Consider the following 7,948-nt stretch of genomic DNA (forward strand, 5'->3'; position numbering starts at 1 on the left):
CAGATGATAGAGATGGGGCTTGCCTGGGAGAATCCCGGTCTTGAGGCCAGACATCTCCCTGCCATCTTTCCCTTATGGTAATCTGTACTCCATATCCTTCATGGGAGTTGTGGCGGCAATACCCCATCATTAATTCCAAGGGGCTTGTGCCCTTGAGAGAGACAATGTTCCCAGCTATGCAGAGTCCTGGCTTCCCTCTCCAGCCTGGAGCCCACCTGGCATCCAGTACCCTCCTTCCCTCCTGCCCCACCTTCCTGACTTCTGTCTGTGCCTGGATTTTCCCTTTAAGATCTGTTCATATTCTCATCAGTGGTGGCTGGTAACTATGGAAACTACAATTAGGTGGCAGCAGCCTCTGACTTATCTGAGACCCAGCTCAAGTTCTTCCATATGTTCTAGGATGCAACCTTTGCGAGTCTGAGATGATGTTCCTAAAAGCAGCAGTAATGAAGGACCAGTTTCTCCTTTTCAAAATTTCTAATTCATCACAGTCCAATATTTTTGTAACATACAATGAAAACAAATTAGGAATGAAATGGAAAGAAATAAATACACAACGTACACGCTCCAATTTTTATAATAGTACATTCAATAGGCAAAAGATTACTCCTTCAACAGCAATGAGTCTCAAATGCTGACTCTCCATTTCAGTATTATATCATCATGGTGAGCACAGGTTTATAGATAGGTTCCAGTCCATGGACCATTCTCTAAATAGCTCTGGCCTGTAGCCCCTGGGGGATAGCCTCAAGTACTATTCAGTCTTCATGCAAATCCAGATGCATTACTAGCCAATCCTTCTGACTTGGAGTAACTTGAACCTCTCCACAATATGCATTGAGATGGAGGATGGGGCTTTCTCAGAAGCAACTGACAACCCTCTGAAAGATCTGTGCCTAACGTTGAACAAATACGTGCAAAGCATCTATTCTACAGGGTCCTCATCGTACCTGGAGGGGCTCCCCAACATCCAGGTATCTACCTAGGACATAATGGAACAGATTAGGTGTCACCCAGAGGGATTTCATAGAGTCTGTGCTTCCTTCCAACTTATCCACTCCCGCCTGCAGGCCTTTTAGACCATCTACATGAGCCAGTGGATTGACATCATTTATTTTCTACCTGACACACTTTATAAAAATCAAGGCATATATTCTAGACAATAGAACGACTATAAGTCTATGTATGTATACAGCCCAGATCAAATATAGAATACCTCAATCATCCCAGAAAGTTCTCCCATGCCCCTTCCTGTGTAAAGGGTCCTTCATCTGAGTTTCAGCCAACTGTGGACTGAAAATGTTCTTTTCAAATGTCCACACTGAACATGTCTACCACTTACTTTTCTTGTTATTACTCCATAAACAATACAGTTTGTCAGCTTTTTACATTGTATTAGAAACCTCTAAATAACCTAGATATGATGTAAGCATATGGAAAGGTACCTGTCAGATGTGCACACACACTATGTCAATTTTAGAAGGGACTTGAGTATCCAGATTTTGGTATGAGATGTTCCTGGAACATATGAGCCTTTTGAGCATCTAGGCATGTCTAAACAACTGTTTCACAGAGACCTCTAAATCAGCATATAGAATACATCCAACACCTCCCCCAAAATGAACCCCCCCAAGTTCCTTCATACCCCCACCCCCGAGTAAATACTACTGCACACACATAACCCTGAGGTAACTACTCTTCTGAGTTCTACCATCACTGATTGGTTTTGCACACACTTCAATTAGAGGAGTGTGAACTCTAGTCCATTCCTTTTTTCCCTCTGTAGACATCTGTGACTTCCTCCAGGTTATGGCCTGGTATCTTTCCACTCTTCTTGCTGCATTTATGTTCTATTGCTGCTACAACTGCTCCTATCCAGCCCTTTTTGTGAAAGTCTAATTCATTTCCCTCAGGTAAATACCTGAGAGGGAGATGGTCAGTCACCAAGTAGCCAAATGTTTAGGTTTTCAAACAGACCTGTAACTGTTTCCCAACGTAATTGAGCAACCAACCTCGTGTAGGAGAATTGAGGTTGCTCACAGGCTTTCTAACACTTTATTGTAGTAGTCTTTCAAGTTAACCACTCTTGTGGATGCATGGTGACACCTCATTATGGTTTAACTTTACATTATTCTGATGAAGAATGATGTTAGAGACCTCTTCATTAGATAATCTTTCATCTGGACATTTCTTCTGTAGAGCACTATAACTCTTCATCCCTTAAAATAATTGGATTTCTTATCAGATATACTATTAACATCCTCCAGTCTATGACTTGACTAATCTTTTACATTCTTAAAATATTTTCACTTTTATTTTATGTGTATGAGTGATTTGCTTGCATGCACGCAAGTGTGCTTCATGAGTGTCTCGTGGCCATGCAGGTCAGAAGAGAGAGTCAGATGCCCTGGAACCGGAGTTGCCACACACAGGTTCCAGGAACCAAACCTGGGTTTTCTGGAAGAGCAACAAGTACTCTGAACCACTGAGCCATCCCTCCAGCTCCTGAAGTTTACATTCTAAATAATGGCTTCTAATAGGAAGCCAGCTCTGGTTACAATGTCCGTGGCCCAATGGGTTGTACTGTCCCTTTATGAGTAGCAATTTTGTGTGTGGCTTGGGAAATGGCTGCCTGTCTTCAAGGTCACGTTGATATTCTTCTTGTTTCCTTTTAGGTTTTCCTTTTAATCTTTCACATATCTATTAGCCATCTAAAATTGTTTAGTGAGAGATAGAGAACTCAGCTCCTTTTCTCTCCATATGGATGTCCATTTCTCCAGTTTCTCTTCCTGAAAAGATCATCCTTTCCCCAATGGAACTGCAGCAGAGTTTTGGTGTAAATCTCATGACCATGCGGGTGTGAATCCATTTCCAGATCATCTTCCCTATTTCCCTTTTCCCTAACACCTAAGTCTTCATCTGGTAGCCCTAGAATAACAATGAAAATCTTTTCTACAATTTCTTTTACCAGCATTTTTTTAGTAGCCAATGTAGAGGTCGTGCCATTTTATTGGATTTATTCTTAGCTATTTGACATTTCTGATGTTATTATCAGTAGACTTTACCATGATTTAAAAAATCACATAATATAAAACTTAATATAATAATAAACATAATATAAAATGTGTTATTTTTCTTAATTTTATTTTGTATGTATGGGTGCTTTGCCTGCATATATATCTGTGCACTATATGCATTCCAGGTGCCAGTAGAGGCCAGAAGGAGGGGTTAGGTCCCTTGGTATTGGAAGTACAAGGGAACTTGTGAACTGCCACATGAGTGCTAAGAATCAAACCTAGGTCTTCTGGAAATGCAGCCAGTGCTCTTAGCCCCTGAGCCATCACAATTGACCTTTCTCTCATCTCTGTTTAAGTGTACACTATAATAGTGTTAACTGAATGTATATTGTCATATAATAGATATTTTTCATTTTGCAAAACTAAAACACTATCCACATATAACAATAGCTCTCCATTTCCAGATGCACTCACTCCTGGTAACCAGTTTCTAATTCCCGTTTCTTTGGATTTGACTGCTTCAGATACCTGATGCATGCCAACCCGGGTTGTGCCTTTTGGTAACTGGTTCATTTCAGTAAGCACACTGACCTTGAGTTTATCCATGATGTGTCACAACACAGAATTCCCTTCTTTTGAAGGCTAAATAATGTGTATGTGTGCATATGTATGTGCATGCATCATGTATGTATATGTGCATGCTTGTGTGTGTGTGTGCATGTATGTGGGTATCAGCAATCTTTAAATTTTACCTTGATTCTTCTTTTTGGCTATTGTAAATAATGCTACAATGAATGTGCCAATATCTGTTTGAGATCCTATACTCCATTCTTTTCTCTTTTTTATTATGTTTGTTCTTTGACAATTTCATACAGGGATATAATGAGCTCTGACTCTCACCTCTGGTAATCCCCACTCCTCACTACAATCCCTTTTCCCACACCTGTGGCTCTTTGTTTAGTTTGGCAAACCACAGAACCTTACCAAGCCTTTCTGTGTGACCACAGGTTGAAACTATCCATTGGAGCCCGGGGAGATCACCAGTGGGCGTGAAACTAAGGACAGTGAGCCTCTGTCTCTTAGGCTATCAGTAACCAATAGTTCAGCAGGAGGAGTAGAGCCTTGCGCCCTCCCCATCTGTGACAGACTATTGACAGGGCCAGTCTGGGACAGGTCCGGTGCTGGTAGCTGTAGTTGTTGTTGAGTTGGCAACTACAATGGCTCTGTCATGCTTAGAAGAGGACGTTTCAGAGCCCTTCCTCTCCTTCCAGATCTTGCATTCTTTAAACCCGCTCTGTCTGATGTTCCTGGGGCCTTAGATGGGAAGCTATTAAGGTCTCATTTAGGACTGAGCATTTAACTATCAATTATTTGGGAGCAAGAATGCAGAGATCCATGACACCTTGAGCAGCCAGGAGTTTCTGCATTCACTGTTCCTACAAATAGAGGCCTTACTAAGTCTGGGAGTAAAATTTATCTAAATATATTTAGAAGACATTTTGACACTGTGTCAATTTAGCTAAATAACAGTAGAAGTTCCCTCTAGGCCCTTTGAGTTCCCAGACACCTGCTTTCGACTCAGTTTCAGCACTGACATGGATTCCCTCCTGTGGAGAAGGCCTCAGATCTGTTCATTTTGGTTACCCCCATAATAGTCCCACAACTATTGTACACATAGACGAATCTTGCCATCAGGCTGGTATGAGAGTTTGTAAGGCTCATGGCTGGGTAAGGGCATGAGAGAATGGATGCCTTGGGGAAAGGGAAGCAGGAAAACAGTAAAATGAAGGCTAAGAAGGGGAATCGTAGGGGTGGAAAAGGTTTAGGCAGGGCAGGGAGGGGGCGTGAGGGAGATGGGAGAGCAAGGATAGAGGGCCAAAAAAAGATATATGGAAAAAGACATATGGAAAGCATCCATCTTACTACCCAATTAAAATATAGAATTAAAAAAGAAAAGGAGCACTCTGTGGCTGAACGCTACTGCTCCTAGCAGGCCTGGTTATTAAATAAAAATGACAGTACCACATGTGGAATACTTCTGCATGAGTTGTTGCTCAAGGAGGCCCCAGAAGCCTCGAAAACAACATTAGTTCTCGATACACCTCTTGGTGACCCGTCAGAAGATGTGGTAGCCTTGCATGCAAGACAGAGAAACCAAGCTGGAGCTGAACTGGAGCCTACCTGCTGCCTAACTGTCAGAGTGCCAGAAGGTGCTACATAGACTGCTGGGAGAGAAAAACACCAATGGTCTTACCTAGCTGTGAACAATATGAACTACGGTATTAGTGCTTTTGGAAAAAATTATATATATTTTTTCAGGAATTGGATTCTTGGTTCTTATAGAAATTCTGTTGTAAAACGTTTTTGAGGAAACTCCACATCATTGTTTTGTTTTTCTTTCAGCAACACCATTATAGACTCCATATAAACAGCATTTTAAACATCTCATTGTCCAGTTGTTTGTATCTATAAATACAACCTGTATTTTATGTCTCAGCTTTGTCTGCATTGGTATTTGCTACATTTAGTTATTTTAAGAGATTACAGATACTGTTGAGCTGTTTATGAATACAACTTTGATATCTGTAAAAGGTGATAGTGTTTTGCTGTTTATATCCAGTGTCTACATGTTTTATTCTTTTTGTCACCTTATGAAAATTGCAAGGAACTTCAGTGTGGTTGAACAGAAGGGCCATGCTACATCTCTGTTTTTCTCTTTCATGTTTAAAAAGCCTTCTACCTCATGGGCTGGGCTAGGAGGGTATCTGGCCTCCAACTGAAAGCTGAAATTCTTGGTGCTTATTTTCTCAGCTTCCTTTGCAGCTGGGGCATTGATTTAGTCAGAGTCCCCATGGGAAACAGAAGACATGCCCAGATAGGATCTGAGCAGATTTAGTGAAGGGATATGTATAATGATGTGGGCGGGGTTACAGAAACCAATAAACAATGCTGAAGCATTCAGAGATTACCAACACTATTTCCATGCTCAGATCTAGAGAGAGTAAGAGAAGGAACACTTTCTTGGTATGGTGAATCTGGATCCCAGGAAAAGGACCACTCATGGGAAGCTGATGTCTTAGGGAAATAGAGTTCCTCTGCTACTCCTGTACTGACGTAAAAAGGATGTAAGTGAAGCAGAAATAGCCTGGCATCTTTCTCTCCTCACTCTCTTGTCTCCTGTTAGGACCTTCCACTGTACTAACCAATGGGAACCAGAGGAAAGAAGAACCTGGGGGGAGTGGTCCTTGGTTACACTGGCCCTGGCACACTAAAACAAATAAACTGGAAAAGGATGGAGCAATGAGTGAGGGCAAGAAGGAGGAAGAAAATGACTGGTGTAGACAGGATCATGTGACCTAGACTTAGCCAATCTGACAGATACTTCCAAGACCTTCACTCAGAATCCAGAGGCACAAAGAAGCCTAGGATGGTAGTGCAGAACTTGCTCACAGCGAAAGGGACAGCAGCAGAGTCTGGAATGGAAGCTGGCGGTGTTGCTGGGGAAAGTGATGCATGAGTCATCTGCAAACTACCCAATATCTAGCTGACAAGGTTCTTTTTAAAGAAGACAGAAGTGAATTAAGCTCAATCATAGCTAAGAACTTGATTTAAACATCCTCTAATTGAGAAAGCTTATTTCCATAGCAAAAATATTTTGAAACAACATACTCCATGACCAAATTCAGCCAACGTTTACAGACTACCTAACATCATCCGAACCAAGGATGCACCCAACTAGAATTAGAAGCTGTGACTCACAGATAGTTAAGGCCACAGGGTAATATGAAATACCTTTAGCAGGGATTTTACATAAGTGTGTTTTGAGAATGACTGGTTAATTTACTAATAAATACATTTTTAATGGTGAAACAATCATATACATGACATTATAGGGTTGAATGAAAAAATTTGCCCAACTTCCTGAAACAAACCTTAAGACTTCAAATATATTTCAGAATCAGGGTTGGTCACAACTTAACACACAAAACTTTAAAGAAAATTACACCAGCAGCAACTCTTGTGGGGATCTTTCTAGAACATCAGATCACTTGGGGGGAAGATGGACTACCTTTCAAGTTTCTAAAAGTTGCTACTGACAGAAAGAATAGGTGGTTATAATCTGGCCATTAGAATTTAAATACAAGGACTGTGTTTGAAATGAAAGATCAGCAATGACTTTCATCAACAGTATTATTAACATATTCTAAGATCCTCAGGGAGGGTCTTATGCCGAACAGCCTGACCCTTGGATACCTGGAGTCTACCAATATGGCAGTAACTGCTGGCTGCTTCCAGCAGGATGTTGTCTGCTTTGTTCTAGATGAGTGACTCCCATGATGATGAAGAGAAAGATGTGCCAAGGTCTACTGTTGGGCAGCTAGGGACCCAGGAGAGCTGATGAATATGTAGTTCTAGCCCAAAGCCAGAAGCCATGGGACCCAAGAAGAGCAAACACTTCAGTTCAAGTCTCAAGGTAGGAAGAGTGAGGCAGGGTGGGGGTCCCTTATTTAGCCTTTTCATTCTATTCTTTTATTCATTCCAGTCTTGGGTTGATTAGCTGAGGCTGGCTCACATCAGGCAGGGGTTCAAAGAATCTGCCTCAATCAGCCTACAGATCCAAATGCTCATTTCTTTCCATTATCTCCTTATAGACATACTCAGAAAAATTAGTGGCTAAATGTCTGGGCACCCTGGACCCATTCAAGTTGATACATTCAAGCTGACCATCTCACCTCTATACATACAGAAGTCCCAGTGGTTCCTTCCTCCATGCAGCCTGGAAACAGCACTGCACAGCTGGTCTAGGCTACTTTGATGCATTCACCACATACCTGGTAGAAGAACTATTTCTCTACTGATCCCATTAAACAAAAGCCTTGAACTGCCAGCAAGGCTTTTCCTGACCATAGTACCATCTAGTGATGCCTATG

The sequence above is a fragment of the Peromyscus maniculatus genome, chromosome 3 (genome assembly GCF_049852395.1).
Source record: "Peromyscus maniculatus bairdii isolate BWxNUB_F1_BW_parent chromosome 3, HU_Pman_BW_mat_3.1, whole genome shotgun sequence".
Lineage (NCBI taxonomy): Eukaryota > Metazoa > Chordata > Mammalia > Rodentia > Cricetidae > Peromyscus > Peromyscus maniculatus.